This window comes from Phyllobates terribilis, unplaced genomic scaffold (genome assembly GCF_046119375.1).
Source record: "Phyllobates terribilis strain yellow unplaced genomic scaffold, ASM4611937v1 Scaffold_4__5_contigs__length_816908805, whole genome shotgun sequence".
Classification (NCBI taxonomy): Eukaryota; Metazoa; Chordata; class Amphibia; order Anura; family Dendrobatidae; genus Phyllobates; species Phyllobates terribilis.
The window spans coordinates 302,792,531-302,811,347 of record NW_027362764.1 but is presented as its reverse complement, the minus strand read 5'-3'; positions in this window follow the sequence as shown (position 1 = coordinate 302,811,347).

Here is an 18,817-nt window from a genome sequence, read left to right as displayed (position 1 = left end):
CAAGCCGACATATTTTTTCAGAGCTAGATGCAGATAAAAATTATTTTGAATTTGCAACCTGGTGGAGGTTAGTATAGATGGACTAATACAACAAGTCCCACACACTGCTACAAGCCGAAATATTTTTTCACCGCTAGATGCAGATAAAAATTGTTTTGAATTTGCAACCTGGAGGAGGGTAGTATAGATGGACTAATAGAACAAGTCCCACACATTGCTACAAGCCAAAATATTTTTTCAGAGCTAGATGCAGATAAAAATTATTTTGAATTTGCAACCTGGTGGAGGTTAGTATAGATGGACTAATAGAACAAGTTCCACACACTGCTACAAGCCAAAGCCGAAATATTTTTTCAGAGCTAGATGCAGATAAAAATTATTTTGAATTTGCAACCTGGTGGAGGTTAGTATAGATGGACTAATAGAACAAGTCCCACACACTGCTACAAGCCAAAATATTTTATCAGATCTAGATGCAGATAAAAATTATTTTGAATTTGCAACCTGGTGGAGGTTAGTATAGATGGACTAATAGAACAAGTCCCACACACTGCTATAAGCCAAAATATTTTTTCAGAGCTAGATGCAGATAAAAATTATTTTGAATTTGCAACCTGGTGGAGGTTAGTATAGATGGACTAATAGAACCAGTCCCACACACTGCTACAAGCCAAAATATTTTTTCAGAGCTAGATGCAGATAAAAATTATTTTGAATTTGCAACCTGGTGGAGGTTAGTATAGATGGACTAATAGAACAAGTCCCACACACTGCTACAAGCCGAAATATTTTTTCAGAGCTAGATACAGATAAAAATTATTTTTAATTTGCAACCTGGTGGAGGTTAGTATAGATGGACGAATAGAACAAGTCCCACACAATGCTATAAGTCAAAATATTTTTTCAGAACTAGATGCAGATAAAAATTATTTTGAATTTGTAACCTGGTGGAGGTTAGTATAGATGGACTAATAGAACAAGTCCCACACACTGCTACAAGCCGAAATATTTTTTCAGAGCTAGATGCAGATAAAAATTATTTTGAATTTGCAACCTGGTGGAGGTTAGTATAGATGGACTAATAGAACACGTCCCACACACTGCTACAAGCCGAAGCCGCAGTATTTTTTCAGAGCTAGATGCAGATAAAAATTATTTGAATTTGCAACCTGGTGGAGGCTAGTATAGATGGACTAATAGAACAAGTCCCACACACTGCTACAAGCCGAAATATTTTTTCAGAGCTAGATGCAGATAAAAATTATTTTGAATTTGCAACCTGGTGGAGGTTAGTATAGATGGACTAATAGAACAAGTCCCACACACTGCTACAAGCTGAAGCCAAAATATTTTTTTTGAGATAGATGCAGATAAAAATTATTTTGAATTTGCAACCTGGTGGAGGTTAGTATAGATGGACTAATAGAACAAGTCCCACACACTGCTACAAGCCGAAATATTTTTTCAGAGCTAGATGCAGATAAAAATTATTTTGAATTTGCAACCTGGTGGAGGTTAGTATAGATGGGCTAATAGAACAAGTCCAACACACTGCTACAAGCCGAAATATTTTTTCAGAGCTAGATGCAGATAAAAATTATTTTGAATTGGCAACCTGGTGGAGGTTAGTATAGATGGACTAATAGAACAAGTCCCACACACTGCTACAAGGCAAAATATTTTTTCAGCACTACATGCAGAAAAAAAATATTTTGAATTTGCAACCTGGTGGAGGTTAGTATAGATGGACTAATAGAACAAGTCCCACACACTGCTACAAGCCGAAATATTTTTTCACAGCTAGATGCAGATAAAAATTATTTTGAATTTGCAACCTGGTGGAGGTTAGTATAGATGGACTAATAGAACTAGGCCCACACACTGCTACAAGCCGACATATTTTTTCAGAGCTAGATGCAGATAAAAATTATTTTGAATTTGCAACCTGGTGGAGGTTAGTATAGATGGACTAATAGAACAAGTCCCACACAATGCTATAAGTCAAAATATTTTTTCAGAACTAGATGCAGATAAAAATTATTTTGAATTTGTAACCTGGTGGAGGTTAGTATAGATGGACAAATACAACAAGTCCCACACACTGCTACAAGCCGAAATATTTTTTCAGAGCTAGATGCAGATAAAAATTATTTTGAATTTGCAACCTGGTGGAGGTTAGTATAGATGGACTAATAGAACAAGTCCCACACACTGCTACAAGCTGAAGCCAAAATATTTTCTTTGAGATAGATGCAGATAAAAATTATTTTGAATTTGCAACCTGGTGGAGGTTAGTATAGATGGACTAATAGAACATGTCCCACACACTGCTACAAGCCGAAATATTTTTTCAGAGCTAGATGCAGATAAAAATTATTTTGAATTTGCAACCTGGTGGAGGTTAGTATAGATGGACTAATAGAACAAGTCCAACACACTGCTACAAGCCGAAATATTTTTTCAGAGCTAGATGCAGATAAAAATTATTTTGAATTGGCAACCTGGTGGAGGTTAGTATAGATGGACTAATAGAACAAGTCCCACACACTGCTACAAGCCAAAATATTTTTTCAGCACTACATGCAGAAAAAAAATATTTTGAATTTGCAACCTGGTGGAGGTTAGTATAGATGGACTAATAGAACAAGTCCCACACACTGCTACAAGCCGACATATTTTTTCAGAGCTAGATGCAGATAAAAATTATTTTGAATTTGCAACCTGGTGGAGGTTAGTATAGATGGACTAATACAACAAGTCCCACACACTGCTACAAGCCGAAATATTTTTTCACCGCTAGATGCAGATAAAAATTGTTTTGAATTTGCAACCTGGAGGAGGGTAGTATAGATGGACTAATAGAACAAGTCCCACACATTGCTACAAGCCAAAATATTTTTTCAGAGCTAGATGCAGATAAAAATTATTTTGAATTTGCAACCTGGTGGAGGTTAGTATAGATGGACTAATAGAACAAGTTCCACACACTGCTACAAGCCAAAGCCGAAATATTTTTTCAGAGCTAGATGCAGATAAAAATTATTTTGAATTTGCAACCTGGTGGAGGTTAGTATAGATGGACTAATAGAACAAGTCCCACACACTGCTACAAGCCAAAATATTTTATCAGATCTAGATGCAGATAAAAATTATTTTGAATTTGCAACCTGGTGGAGGTTAGTATAGATGGACTAATAGAACAAGTCCCACACACTGCTATAAGCCAAAATATTTTTTCAGAGCTAGATGCAGATAAAAATTATTTTGAATTTGCAACCTGGTGGAGGTTAGTATAGATGGACTAATAGAACCAGTCCCACACACTGCTACAAGCCAAAATATTTTTTCAGAGCTAGATGCAGATAAAAATTATTTTGAATTTGCAACCTGGTGGAGGTTAGTATAGATGGACTAATAGAACAAGTCCCACACACTGCTACAAGCCGAAATATTTTTTCAGAGCTAGATACAGATAAAAATTATTTTTAATTTGCAACCTGGTGGAGGTTAGTATAGATGGACGAATAGAACAAGTCCCACACAATGCTATAAGTCAAAATATTTTTTCAGAACTAGATGCAGATAAAAATTATTTTGAATTTGTAACCTGGTGGAGGTTAGTATAGATGGACTAATAGAACAAGTCCCACACACTGCTACAAGCCGAAATATTTTTTCAGAGCTAGATGCAGATAAAAATTATTTTGAATTTGAAACCTGGTGGAGGTTAGTATAGATGGACTAATAGAACACGTCCCACACACTGCTACAAGCCGAAGCCGCAGTATTTTTTCAGAGCTAGATGCAGATAAAAATTATTTGAATTTGCAACCTGGTGGAGGCTAGTATAGATGGACTAATAGAACAAGTCCCACACACTGCTACAAGCCGAAATATTTTTTCAGAGCTAGATGCAGATAAAAATTATTTTGAATTTGCAACCTGGTGGAGGTTAGTATAGATGGACTAATAGAACAAGTCCCACACACTGCTACAAGCTGAAGCCAAAATATTTTTTTTGAGATAGATGCAGATAAAAATTATTTTGAATTTGCAACCTGGTGGAGGTTAGTATAGATGGACTAATAGAACAAGTCTCACACACTGCTACAAGCCGAAATATTTTTTCAGAGCTAGATGCAGATAAAAATTATTTTGAATTTGCAACCTGGTGGAGGTTAGTATAGATGGGCTAATAGAACAAGTCCAACACACTGCTACAAGCCGAAATATTTTTTCAGAGCTAGATGCAGATAAAAATTATTTTGAATTGGCAACCTGGTGGAGGTTAGTATAGATGGACTAATAGAACAAGTCCCACACACTGCTACAAGGCAAAATATTTTTTCAGCACTACATGCAGAAAAAAAATATTTTGAATTTGCAACCTGGTGGAGGTTAGTATAGATGGACTAATAGAACAAGTCCCACACACTGCTACAAGCCGAAATATTTTTTCACAGCTAGATGCAGATAAAAATTATTTTGAATTTGCAACCTGGTGGAGGTTAGTATAGATGGACTAATAGAACTAGGCCCACACACTGCTACAAGCCGACATATTTTTTCAGAGCTAGATGCAGATAAAAATTATTTTGAATTTGCAACCTGGTGGAGGTTAGTATAGATGGACTAATAGAACAAGTCCCACACACTGCTACAAGCCGAAATATTTTTTCACAGCTAGATGCAGATAAAAATTGTTTTGAATTTGCAACCTGGTGGAGGTTAGTATAGATGGACTAATAGAACAAGTCCCACACACTGCTACAAGCCAAAGCCGAAATATTTTTTCAGAGCTAGATGCAGATAAAAATTATTTTGAATTTGCAACCTGGTGGAGGTTAGTATAGATGGACTAATAGAACAAGTCCCACACACTGCTACAAGCCAAAATATTTTATCAGATCTAGATGCAGATAAAAATTATTTTGAATTTGCAACCTGGTGGAGGTTAGTATAGATGAACTAATAGAACAAGTCCCACACAATGCTATAAGTCAAAATATTTTTTCAGAACTAGATGCAGATAAAAATTATTTTGAATTTGTAACCTGGTGGAGGTTAGTATAGATGGACTAATACAACAAGTCCCACACACTGCTACAAGCCGAAATATTTTTTCAGAGCTAGATGCAGATAAAAATTATTTTGAATTTGCAACCTGGTGGAGGTTAGTATAGATGGACTAATAGAACAAGTCCCACACACTGCTACAAGCCGAAGCCGAAATATTTTTGCATAGCTAGATGCAGATAAAAATTATTTTGAATTTGTAACCTGGTGGAGGTTAGTATAGATGGACTAATAGAACAAGTCACACACACTGCTACAAGCTGAAATATTTTTTCAGAGCTAGATGCAGATAAAAATTATTTTGAATTTGCAACCTGGTGGAGGTTAGTATAGATGGACTAATAGAACAAGTCCAACACACTGCTACAAGCCGAAATATTTTTTCAGAGCTAGATGCAGATAAAAATTATTTTGAATTGGCAACCTGGTGGAGGTAAGTATAGATGGACTAATAGAACAAGTCCCACACACTGCTACAAGCCAAAATATTTTTTCAGCACTACATGCAGAAAAAAAATATTTTGAATTTGCAACCTGGTGGAGGTTAGTATAGATGGACTAATAGAACAAGTCCCACACACTGCTACAAGCCGACATATTTTTTCAGAGCTAGATGCAGATAAAAATTATTTTGAATTTGCAACCTGGTTGAGGTTAGTATAGATGGACTAATACAACAAGTCCCACACACTGCTACAAGCCGAAATATTTTTTCACCGCTAGATGCAGATAAAAATTGTTTTGAATTTGCAACCTGGAGGAGGGTAGTATAGATGGACTAATAGAACAAGTCCCACACATTGCTACAAGCCAAAATATTTTTTCACAGCTAGATGCAGATAAAAATTATTTTGAATTTGCAACCTGGTGGAGGTTAGTATAGATGGACTAATAGAACAAGTTCCACACACTGCTACAAGCCAAAGCCGAAATATTTTTTCAGAGCTAGATGCAGATAAAAATTATTTTGAATTTGCAACCTGGTGGAGGTTAGTATAGATGGACTAATAGAACAAGTCCCACACACTGCTACAAGCCAAAATATTTTATCAGATCTAGATGCAGATAAAAATTATTTTGAATTTGCAACCTGGTGGAGGTTAGTATAGATGGACTAATAGAACAAGTCCCACACACTGCTATAAGCCAAAATATTTTTTCAGAGCTAGATGCAGATAAAAATTATTTTGAATTTGCAACCTGGTGGAGGTTAGTATAGATGGACTAATAGAACCAGTCCCACACACTGCTACAAGCCAAAATATTTTTTCAGAGCTAGATGCAGATAAAAATTATTTTGAATTTGCAACCTGGTGGAGGTTAGTATAGATGGACTAATAGAACAAGTCCCACACACTGCTACAAGCCGAAATATTTTTTCAGAGCTAGATACAGATAAAAATTATTTTTAATTTGCAACCTGGTGGAGGTTAGTATAGATGGACTAATAGAACAAGTCCCACACAATGCTATAAGTCAAAATATTTTTTCAGAACTAGATGCAGATAAAAATTATTTTGAATTTGTAACCTGGTGGAGGTTAGTATAGATGGACTAATAGAACAAGTCCCACACACTGCTACAAGCCGAAATATTTTTTCAGAGCTAGATGCAGATAAAAATTATTTTGAATTTGCAACCTGGTGGAGGTTAGTATAGATGGACTAATAGAACACGTCCCACACACTGCTACAAGCCGAAGCCGCAGTATTTTTTCAGAGCTAGATGCAGATAAAAATTATTTGAATTTGCAACCTGGTGGAGGCTAGTATAGATGGACTAATAGAACAAGTCCCACACACTGCTACAAGCCGAAATATTTTTTCAGAGCTAGATGCAGATAAAAATTATTTTGAATTTGCAACCTGGTGGAGGTTAGTATATATGGACTAATAGAACAAGTCCCACACACTGCTACAAGCTGAAGCCAAAATATTTTTTTTGAGATAGATGCAGATAAAAATTATTTTGAATTTGCAACCTGGTGGAGGTTAGTATAGATGGACTAATAGAACAAGTCCCACACACTGCTACAAGCCGAAATATTTTTTCAGAGCTAGATGCAGATAAAAATTATTTTGAATTTGCAACCTGGTGGAGGTTAGTATAGCTGGGCTAATAGAACAAGTCCAACACACTGCTACAAGCCGAAATATTTTTTCAGAGCTAGATGCAGATAAAAATTATTTTGAATTGGCAACCTGGTGGAGGTTAGTATAGATGGACTAATAGAACAAGTCCCACACACTGCTACAAGGCAAAATATTTTTTCAGCACTACATGCAGAAAAAAAATATTTTGAATTTGCAACCTGGTGGAGGTTAGTATAGATGGACTAATAGAACAAGTCCCACACACTGCTACAAGCCGAAATATTTTTTCACAGCTAGATGCAGATAAAAATTATTTTGAATTTGCAACCTGGTGGAGGTTAGTATAGATGGACTAATAGAACAAGGCCCACACACTGCTACAAGCCGACATATTTTTTCAGAGCTAGATGCAGATAAAAATTATTTTGAATTTGCAACCTGGTGGAGGTTAGTATAGATGGACTAATAGAACAAGTCCCACACACTGCTACAAGCCGAAATATTTTTTCACAGCTAGATGCAGATAAAAATTGTTTTGAATTTGCAACCTGGTGGAGGTTAGTATAGATGGACTAATAGAACAAGTCCCACACACTGCTACAAGCCAAAGCCGAAATATTTTTTCAGAGCTAGATGCAGATAAAAATTATTTTGAATTTGCAACCTGGTGGAGGTTAGTATAGATGGACTAATAGAACAAGTCCCACACACTGCTACAAGTCAAAATATTTTTTCAGAACTAGATGCAGATAAAAATTATTTTGAATTTGTAACCTGGTGGAGGTTAGTATAGATGGACTAATACAACAAGTCCCACACACTGCTACAAGCCGAAATATTTTTTCAGAGCTAGATGCAGATAAAAATTATTTTGAATTTGCAACCTGGTGGAGGTTAGTATAGATGGACTAATAGAACAAGTCCCACACACTGCTACAAGCCGAAGCCGAAATATTTTTGCATAGCTAGATGCAGATAAAAATTATTTTGAATTTGTAACCTGGTGGAGGTTAGTATAGATGGACTAATAGAACAAGTCACACACACTGCTACAAGCTGAAATATTTTTTCAGAGCTAGATACAGATAAAAATTATTTTGAATTTGCAACCTGGTGGAGGTTAGTATAGATGGACTCATAGAACAAGTCCCACACACTGCTACAAGCCGAATTATTTTTTCAGAGCTAGATGCAGATAAACATTATTTTGAATTTGCAACCTGGTGGAGGTTAGTTTAGATGGACTAATAGAACAAGTCCCACACACTGCTACAAGCCGAAATATTTTTTCAGAGCTAGATGCAGATAAAAATTATTTTGAAATTGCAACCTGGTGGAGGTTAGTATAGATGGATTAATAGAACAAGTCCCACACACTGCTACAAGCCGAAATATTTTTTCAGAGCTAGATGCAGATAAAAATTATTTTGAATTTGCAACCTGGTAGAGGTTAGTATAGATGGACTAATAGAACAAGTCCCACACACTGCTACTGGCCGAAATATTTTTTCAGAGCTAGATGCAGATAAAAATTATTTTGAATTTGCAACCTGGTGGAGGTTAGTATAGATGGACTAATAGAACAAGTCCCACACACTGCTACAAGCCGAAATATTTTTTCAGAGCTAGATGCAGATAAAAATTATTTTGAATTTGCAACCTGGTGGAGGTTAGTATAGATGGACTAATAGAACAAGTCCCACACACTGCTACAAGCTGAAGCCAAAATATTTTTTTTGAGATAGATGCAGATAAAAATTATTTTGAATTTGCAACCTGGTGGAGGTTAGTATAGATGGACTAATAGAACAAGTCCCACACATTGCTACAAGCCGAAATATTTTTTCAGAGCTAGATGCAGATAAAAATTATTTTGAATTTGCAACCTGGTGGAGGTTAGTATAGATGGGCTAATAGAACAAGTCCAACACACTGCTACAAGCCGAAATATTTTTTCAGAGCTAGATGCAGATAAAAATTATTTTGAATTGGCAACCTGGTGGAGGTTAGTATAGATGGACTAATAGAACAAGTCCCACACACTGCTACAAGCCAAAATATTTTTTCAGCACTACATGCAGAAAAAAAATATTTTGAATTTGCAACCTGGTGGAGGTTAGTATAGATGGACTAATAGAACAAGTCCCACACACTGCTACAAGCCGAAATATTTTTTCACAGCTAGATGCAGATAAAAATTATTTTGAATTTGCAACCTGGTGGAGGTTAGTATAGATGGACTAATAGAACAAGGCCCACACACTGCTACAAGCCGACATATTTTTTCAGAGCTAGATGCAGATAAAAATTATTTTGAATTTGCAACCTGGTGGAGGTTAGTATAGATGGACTAATAGAACAAGTCCCACACACTGCTACAAGCCAAAATATTTTTTCACAGCTAGATGCAGATAAAAATTGTTTTGAATTTGCAACCTGGTGGAGGTTAGTATAGATGGACTAATAGAACAAGTCCCACACACTGCTACAAGCCAAAGCCGAAATATTTTTTCAGAGCTAGATGCAGATAAAAATTATTTTGAATTTGCAACCTGGTGGAGGTTAGTATAGATGGACTAATAGAACAAGTCCCACACACTGCTACAAGCCAAAATATTTTATCAGATCTAGATGCAGATAAAAATTATTTTGAATTTGCAACCTGGTGGAGGTTAGTATAGATGAACTAATAGAACAAGTCCCACACAATGCTATAAGTCAAAATATTTTTTCAGAACTAGATGCAGATAAAAATTATTTTGAATTTGTAACCTGGTGGAGGTTAGTATAGATGGACTAATACAACAAGTCCCACACACTGCTACAAGCCGAAATATTTTTTCAGAGCTAGATGCAGATAAAAATTATTTTGAATTTGCAACCTGGTGGAGGTTAGTATAGATGGACTAATAGAACAAGTCCCACACACTGCTACAAGCCGAAGCCGAAATATTTTTGCATAGCTAGATGCAGATAAAAATTATTTTGAATTTGTAACCTGGTGGAGGTTAGTATAGATGGACTAATAGAACAAGTCACACACACTGCTACAAGCTGAAATATTTTTTCAGAGCTAGATACAGATAAAAATTATTTTGAATTTGCAACCTGGTGGAGGTTAGTATAGATGGACTAATAGAACAAGTCCCACACACTGCTACAAGCCGAATTATTTTTTCAGAGCTAGATGCAGATAAACATTATTTTGAATTTGCAACCTGGTGGAGGTTAGTTTAGATGGACTAATAGAACAAGTCCCACACACTGCTACAAGCCGAAATATTTTTTCAGAGCTAGATACAGATAAAAATTATTTTGAATTTGCAACCTGGTGGAGGTTAGTATAGATGGACTAATAGAACAAGTCCCACACACTGCTACAAGCCGAATTATTTTTTCAGAGCTAGATGCAGATAAACATTATTTTGAATTTGCAACCTGGTGGAGGTTAGTTTAGATGGACTAATAGAACAAGTCCCACACACTGCTACAAGCCGAAATATTTTTTCAGAGCTAGATGCAGATAAAAATTATTTTGAATTTGCAACCTGGTGGAGGTTAGTATAGATGGACTAATAGAACAAGTCCCACACACTGCTACAAGCCGAAATATTTTTTCAGAGCTAGATGCAGATAAAAATTATTTTGAATTTGCAACCTGGTGGAGGTTAGTATAGATGGATTAATAGAACAAGTCCCACACACTGCTACAAGCCGAAATATTTTTTCACAGCTAGATGCAGATAAAAATTGTTTTGAATTTGCAACCTGGTGGAGGTTAGTATAGATGGACTAATAGAACAAGTCCCACACACTGCTACAAGCCAAAGCCGAAATATTTTTTCAGAGCTAGATGCAGATAAAAATTATTTTGAATTTGCAACCTGGTGGAGGTTAGTATAGATGGACTAATAGAACAAGTCCCACACACTGCTACAAGCCAATATTTTTTATCAGATCTAGATGCAGATAAAAATTATTTTGAATTTGCAACCTGGTGGAGGTTAGTATAGATGGACTAATAGAACAAGTCCCACACACTGCTATAAGCCAAAATATTTTTTCAGAGCTAGATGCAGATAAAAATTATTTTGAATTTGCAACCTGGTGGAGGTTAGTATAGATGGACTAATAGAACCAGTCCCACACACTGCTACAAGCCAAAATATTTTTTCAGAGCTAGATGCAGATAAAAATTATTTTGAATTTGCAACCTGGTGGAGGTTAGTATAGATGTACTAATAGAACAAGTCCCACACACTGCTACAAGCCGAAATATTTTTTCAGAGCTAGATACAGATAAAAATTATTTTGAATTTGCAACCTGGTGGAGGTTAGTATAGATGGACTAATAGAACAAGTCCCACACAATGCTATAAGTCAAAATATTTTTTCAGAACTAGATGCAGATAAAAATTATTTTGAAGTTGTAACCTGGTGGAGGTTAGTATAGATGGACTAATACAACAAGTCCCACACACTGCTACAAGCCAAAATATTTTTTCAGAGCTAGATGCAGATAAAAATTATTTTGAATTTGCAACCTGGTGGAGGTTAGTATAGATGGACTAATAGAACAAGTCCCACACACTGCTACAAGCTGAAGCCAAAATATTTTTTTTGAGATAGATGCAGATAAAAATTATTTTGAATTTGCAACCTGGTGGAGGTTAGTATAGATGGACTAATAGAACAAGTCCCACACACTGCTACAAGCCAAAATATTTTTTCAGCACTACATGCAGAAAAAAAATATTTTGAATTTGCAACCTGGTGGAGGTTAGTATAGATGGACTAATAGAACAAGTCCCACACGCTGCTACAAGCCGACATATTTTTTCAGAGCTAGATGCAGATAAAAATTATTTTGAATTTGCAACCTGGTGGAGGTTAGTATAGATGGACTAATACAACAAGTCACACACACTTCTACAAGCCGAAATATTTTTTCACAGCTAGATGCAGATAAAAATTGTTTTGAATTTGCAACCCGGAGGAGGGTAGTATAGATGCACTAATAGAACAAGTCCCACACATTGCTACAAGCCAAAATATTTTTTCAGAGCTAGATGCAGATAAAAATTATTTTGAATTTGCAACCTGGTGGAGGTTAGTATAGATGGACTAATAGAACAAGTCCCACACACTGCTACAAGCCAAAGCCGAAATATTTTTTCAGAGCTAGATGCAGATAAAAATTATTTTGAATTTGCAACCTGGTGGAGGTTAGTATAGATGGACTAATAGAACAAGTCCCACACACTGCTACAAGCCAAAATATTTTATCAGATCTAGATGCAGATAAAAATTATTTTGAATTTGCAACCTGGTGGAGGTTAGTATAGATGGACTAATAGAACAAGTCCCACACACTGCTATAAGCCAAAATATTTTTTCAGAGCTAGATGCAGATAAAAATTATTTTGAATTTGCAACCTGGTGGAGGTTAGTATAGATGGACTAATAGAACCAGTCCCACACACTGCTACAAGCCAAAATATTTTTTCAGAGCTAGATGCAGATAAAAATTATTTTGAATTTGCAACCTGGTGGAGGTTAGTATAGATGGACTAATAGAACAAGTCCCACACACTGCTACAAGCCGAAATATTTTTTCAGAGCTAGATACAGATAAAAATTATTTTGAATTTGCAACCTGGTGGAGGTTAGTATAGATGGACTAATAGAACAAGTCCCACACAATGCTATAAGTCAAAATATTTTTTCAGAACTAGATGCAGATAAAAATTATTTTGAATTTGTAACCTGGTGGAGGTTAGTATAGATGGACTAATAGAACAAGTCCCACTCACTGCTACAAGCCGAAATATTTTTTCAGAGCTAGATGCAGATAAAAATTATTTTGAATTTGCAACCTGGTGGAAGTTAGTATAGATGGACTAATAGAACACGTCCCACACACTGCTACAAGCCGAAGCCGGTGTATTTTTTCAGAGCTAGATGCAGATAAAAATTATTTGAATTTGCAACCTGGTGGAGGCTAGTATAGATGGACTAATAGAACAAGTCCCACACACTGCTACAAGCCGAAATATTTTTTCAGAGCTAGATACAGATAAAAATTATTTTGAATTTGCAACCTGGTGGAGGTTAGTATAGATTGACTAATAGAACAAGTCCCACACACTGCTACAAGCCGAAATATTTTTCCAGAGCTAGATGCAGATAAAAATTATTTTGAATTTGCAACCTGGTGGAGGTTAGTATAGATGGACTAATAGAACAAGTCCCACACACTGCTACAGGCCGAAATATTTTTTCAGAGCTAGATGCAGATAAAAATTATTTTCAATTTGCAACCTGGTGGAGGTTAGTATAGATGGACTAATAGAACAAGTCCCACACACTGCTACAAGCCGAAATATTTTTTCAGAGCTAGATGCAGATAAAAATTATTTTGAATTTGCAACCTGGTGGAGGTTAGTATAGATGGACTAATAGATCAAGTCCCACACACTGCTACAAGCTGAAGCCAAAATATTTTTTTTGAGATAGATGCAGATAAAAATTATTTTGAATTTGCAACCTGGTGGAGGTTAGTATAGATGGACTAATAGAACAAGTCCCACACACTGCTACAAGCCGAAATATTTTTTCAGAGCTAGATGCAGATAAAAATTATTTTGAATTTGCAACCTGGTGGAGGTTAGTATAGATGGGCTAATAGAACAAGTCCAACACACTGCTACAAGCCGAAATATTTTTTCAGAGCTAGATGCAGATAAAAATTATTTTGAATTGGCTACCTGGTGGAGGTTAGTATAGATGGACTAATAGAACAAGTCCCACACACTGCTACAAGCCGAAATATTTTTTCACAGCTAGATGCAGATAAAAATTGTTTTGAATTTGCAACCTGGTGGAGGTTAGTATAGATGGACTAATAGAACAAGTCCCACACACTGCTACAAGCCAAAGCCGAAATATTTTTTCAGAGCTAGATGCAGATAAAAATTATTTTGAATTTGCAACCTGGTGGAGGTTAGTATAGATGGACTAATAGAGCAAGTCCCACACAATGCTATAAGTCAAAATATTTTTTCAGAACTAGATGCAGATAAAAATTATTTTGAATTTGTAACCTGGTGGAGGTTAGTATAGATGGACTAATACAACAAGTCCCACACACTGCTACAAGCCGAAATATTTTTTCAGAGCTAGATGCAGATAAAAATTATTTTGAATTTGCAACCTGGTGGAGGTTAGTATAGATGGACTAATAGAACAAGTCCCACACACTGCTACAAGCCGAAGCCGAAATATTTTTGCATAGCTAGATGCAGATAAAAATTATTTTGAATTTGTAACCTGGTGGAGGTTAGTATATATGGACTAATAGAACAAGTCCCACACACTGCTACAAGCTGAAATATTTTTTCAGAGCTAGATACAGATAAAAATTATTTTGAATTTGCAACCTGGTGGAGGTTAGTATAGATGGACTAATAGAACAAGTCCCACACACTGCTACAAGCCGAATTATTTTTTCAGAGCTAGATGCAGATAAACATTATTTTGAATTTGCAACCTGGTGGAGGTTAGTTTAGATGGACTAATAGAACAAGACCCACACACCGCTACAAGCCGAAATATTTTTTCAGAGCTAGATGCAGATAAAAATTATTTTGAATTTGCAACCTGGTGGAGGTTAGTATAGATGGACTAATAGAACAAGTCCCACACACTGCTACAAGCCGAAATATTTTTTCAGAGCTAGATGCAGATAAAAAATATTTTGAATTTGCAACCTGGTGGAGGTTAGTATAGATGGACTAATAGAACAAGTCCCACACACTGCTACAAGCCGAAATATTTTTTCACAGCTAGATGCAGATAAAAATTATTTTGAATTTGCAACCTGGTGGAGGTTAGTATAGATGGACTAATAGAACAAGGCCCACACACTGCTACAAGCCGACATATTTTTTCAGAGCTAGATGCAGATAAAAATTATTTTGAATTTGCAACCTGGTGGAGGTTAGTATAGATGGACTAATAGAACAAGTCCCACACACTGCTACAAGCCGAAATATTTTTTCACAGCTAGATGCAGATAAAAATTGTTTTGAATTTGCAACCTGGTGGAGGTTAGTATAGATGGACTAAAAGAACAAGTCCCACACACTGCTACAAGCCAAAGCCGAAATATTTTTTCAGAGCTAGATGCAGATAAAAATTATTTTGAATTTGCAACCTGGTGGAGGTTAGTATAGATGGACTAATAGAACAAGTCCCACACACTGCTACAAGCCAAAATATTTTTTCAGATCTAGATGCAGATAAAAATTATTTTGAATTTGCAACCTGGTGGAGGTTAGTATAGATGGACTAATAGAACAAGTCCCACACAATGCTATAAGTCAAAATATTTTTTCAGAACTAGATGCAGATAACAATTATTTTGAATTTGTAACCTGGTGGAGGTTAGTATAGATGGACTAATACAACAAGTCCCACACACTGCTACAAGCCGAAATATTTTTTCAGAGCTAGATGCAGATAAAAATTATTTTGAATTTGCAACCTGGTGGAGGTTAGTATAGATGGACTAATAGAAAAAGTCCCACACACTGCTACAAGCCGAAGCCGAAATATTTTTGCATAGCTAGATGCAGATAAAAATTATTTTGAATTTGTAACCTGGTGGAGGTTAGTATATATGGACTAATAGAACAAGTCACACACACTGCTACAAGCTGAAATATTTTTTCAGAGCTAGATACAGATAAAAATTATTTTGAATTTGCAACCTGGTGGAGGTTAGTATAGATGGACTAATAGAACAAGTCCCACACACTGCTACAAGCCGAATTATTTTTTCAGAGCTAGATGCAGATAAACATTATTTTGAATTTGCAACCTGGTGGAGGTTAGTTTAGATGGACTAATAGAACAAGTCCCACACACTGCTACAAGCCGAAATATTTTTTCAGAGCTAGATGCAGATAAAAATTATTTTGAATTTGCAACCTGGTGGAGGTTAGTATAGATGGACTAATAGAACAAGTCCCACACACTGCTACAAGCCAAAATATTTTTTCAGAGCTAGATGTAGAAAAAAATTATTTTGAATTTGCAACCTGGTAGAGGTTAGTATAGATGGACTAATAGAACAAGTCCCACACACTGCTACAAGCCGAAATATTTTTCCAGAGCTAGATGCAGATAAAAATTATTTTGAATTTGCAACGTGGTGGAGGTTAGTATAGATGGACTAATAGAACAAGTCCCACACACTGCTACAAGCCAAAATATTTTTTCAGAGCTAGATGCAGAAAAAAATTATTTTGAATTTGCAACCTGGTGGAGGTTAGTATAGATGGACTAATAGAACATGTCCCACACACTGCTACAAGCCGAAATATTTTTTCACAGCTTGATGCCGATAAAAATTATTTTGAATTTGCAACCTGGTGGAGGTTAGTATAGATGGACTAAAAGAACAAGTCCCACACATTGCTACAAGCCAAAATATTTTTTCAGAGCTAGATGCAGATAAAAATTATTTTGAATTTGCAACCTGGTGGAGGTTAGTATAGATGGACTAATAGAACAAGTCCCACACACTGCTACAAGCCGAATCCGAAATATTTTTGCAGAGCTAGATGCAGATAAAAATTATTTTGAATTTGTAACCTGGTGGAGGTTAGTATAGATGGACTAATAGAACAAGTCACACACACTGCTACAAGCTGAAATATTTTTTCAGAGCTAGATACAGATAAAAATTATTTTGAATTTGCAACCTGGTGGAGGTTAGTATAGATGGACTAATAGAACAAGTCCCACACACTGCTACAAGCCGAATTATTTTTTCAGAGCTAGATGCAGATAAACATTATTTTGAATTTGCAACCTGGTGGAGGTTAGTTTAGATGGACTAATAGAACAAGTCCCACACACTGCTACAAGCCGAAATATTTTTTCAGAGCTAGATGCAGATAAAAATTATTTTGAATTTGCAACCTGGTGGAGGTTAGTATAGATGGACTAAGAGAACAAGTCCCACACACTGCTACAAGCCGAAATATTTTTTCAGAGCTAGATGCAGATAAAAATTATTTTGAATTTGCAACCTGGTGGAGGTTAGTATAGATGGACTAAAAGAACAAGTCCCACACATTGCTACAAGCAGAAATATTTTTTCAGAGCTAGATGCAGATAAAAATTATTTTGAATTTGCAACCTGGTGGAGGTTAGTATAGATGGACTAATAGAACAAGTCCCACACACTGCTACAAGCCCAAATATTTTTTCAGAACTAGATGCAGATAAAAATTATTTTGAATTTGCAACCTGGTGGATGTTAGTATAGATGGACTAATAGAACAAGTCCCACACACTGCTATAAGCCAAAATATTTTTTCAGAGCTAGATGCAGATAAAAATTATTTTGAATTTGCAAACTGGTGGAGGTTAGTATAGGTGGACTAATAGAACAAGTCCCACACACTGCTACAAGCCGAAATATTTCTTCAGAGCTAGATGCAGATAAAAATTATTTTGAATTTGCAACCTGGTGGAGGTTAGTATAGATGGACTAATAGAGCAAGTCCCACACACTGCTACAAGCCGAAATATTTTTTCACACCTAGATGCAGATAAAAATAATTTTGAATTTGCCACCTGGTGGAGGTTAGTAAAGATGGACTAATAGAACAAGTCCAACACAATGCTACAAGCCGAAATATTTTTTCAGAGCTAGATGCAGATAAAAATAATTTTGAATTTGCAACCTGGTGGAGGTTAGTATAGATGGACTAACAGAACAAGTCCCACACACTGCTACAAGCCGAAATATTTTTTCAGAGCTAGATGCAGATAAAAAATATTTTGAATTTGCAACGTGGTGGAGGTTAGTATAGATGGACTAATAGAACAAGTCCCACACACTGCTACAAGCCGAAATATTTTTTCAGAGCTAGATACAGATAAAAATTATTTTGAATTTGCAACCTGGTGGAGGTTAGTATAGATGGACTAATAGAACAAGTCCCACACACTGCTATAAGTCAAAATATTTTTTCAGAACTAGATGCAGATAAAAATTATTTTGAATTTGCAACCTGGTGGAGGTTAGTATAGATGGACTAATAGAACAAGTCCCACACACTGCTACAAGCCGAAATATTTTTTCAGAGCTACAGTGCTGGCCAAAAGTATTGGCACCCCGGCAATTCTGTCAGATAATACTCAGTTTCTTCCTGAAAATGATTGCAATCACAAATTCTTTGATATTATTATCTTCATTTAATTTGTCTTCAATGAAAAAACACAAAAAAAATTGTCCTAAGGTCAAATTGGATATAATTCCACAGCAAACCTAAAAAACGGGGTGGACAAAAGTATTTGCACCCTTTGAAAAATCATGTGATGCTTCTCTAATTTGTGTAATTAACAGCACCTGTAACTTACCTGTGGCACCTAACAGGTGTTGTCAATAACTAAATCACACTTGCAGCCAGTTAACATGGATTAAAGTTGACTCAACCTCTGTCCTGTGTCCTTGTGTGTACCACATTGAGCATGGAGAAAATAAAGAAGACCAAAGAACTGTCTGAGGACTTGAGAAACCAAATTGTGAGGAAGCATGAGCAATCTCAAGGCTACAAGTCCATCTCCAAAGA